This window comes from Coffea eugenioides, chromosome 2 (genome assembly GCF_003713205.1).
Source record: "Coffea eugenioides isolate CCC68of chromosome 2, Ceug_1.0, whole genome shotgun sequence".
NCBI classification, from domain to species: Eukaryota; Viridiplantae; Streptophyta; class Magnoliopsida; order Gentianales; family Rubiaceae; genus Coffea; species Coffea eugenioides.
In genome coordinates, this window is record NC_040036.1 from 65,899,893 (window position 1) to 65,900,987 (window position 1,095).

The following is a 1,095-nucleotide window of genomic DNA, read 5'->3' on the forward strand; positions in this document are numbered from 1 at the left end:
GGCGGCAGAAATTCTGGTCAACAATAATAACGCTAATAACGATCGCCAAGTGGCTCCTCTAGCTGGAATTCATCTAAGAGACATCCAACATCCTGTCATAGCAACTTCTCCACGTTGTATTATGCTTTGTGATGGAATACGAAATTATGAACTCAACATTGTGCACTTCAACATGCTTCCATCCTTTCACGATCTAATAAATGAAGATCCCCTATCTTTCATTCGTGAGTTTTATTCTGTGGTCTAGACTTTTCTTTTGAGTAGCATATCTGAGGATGACTTGTGGATGAGATGCTTCCCGTACTGCCTCAAGGACTGTGCAAATCCTAATCTTGAATTTACTACAGGGTACTCACCACAAAAGACAATTGACTTGAGGAATGAGATCTGTTCATTTTCTCAGATAGAGGGGGAACCAATTCATGAAGCATGGGAAAGATTTAAGTTGCTATTGGTTCAATGCCCTCATCACTAGTACTCTTTGGCACTTCAAGCCCAATTTTCTATGACGAGTTGACCCTGACATTCCAAAACATGATAAACTTTGCTACAAGAGGGTATTCTGGGGATAAAACTCTGGAGGAAATGGTTGCTATTTGTGAGATGCTACCAGCAACTCATAACAAAAAGTAAGTCCGGGTAAAAGAGCGAGTATGCATGAAGTGTCAACTAATAAGGACACGGGTGTTCAAATGGCTGAATTGACCCGACAAATGCAATAGATGCAGTCAATGTTAAAGGGTGAATCTCAGTCTCTTGACGTTTGTTCCTATTGTAACATGTATGGACACACTACTACAAGTTACTACAATAGAAATACCCAAGCTATTGTGGAGGATGTGAATTTTACGGCAGCTTATGGTAGCCAAAGGATTCAACAAAGGAATGAACCCTTCTAACACTTATAATTCAGGATGGCAAAATCATCTTAATTTCTCATGGAGAGCGCAAGGGAACAAGCTTATGGGACCACCAGGCTTTCAAGGACTACAATGACTTCAATATCCTCCCAAACCTCTTCAAGAGAAAAAGTCAGCGACTGAGGATATGATGCTTCAATATATACAAAAAATGGACCAATTGGTTCAATCGCAA

General features: G+C 40.2%; 1 non-coding gene across 1 annotated transcript; it reads right to left on the minus strand.

The window, feature by feature from the left end:
• Positions 1–370: 370 nt before the first annotated feature.
• On the minus strand, positions 371–477 carry LOC113764213. The gene has a single exon (XR_003467499.1). It is a non-coding gene; the product is annotated as a small nucleolar RNA R71 (small nucleolar RNA).
• Between the last annotated feature and the right edge of the window lie 618 nt (positions 478–1,095).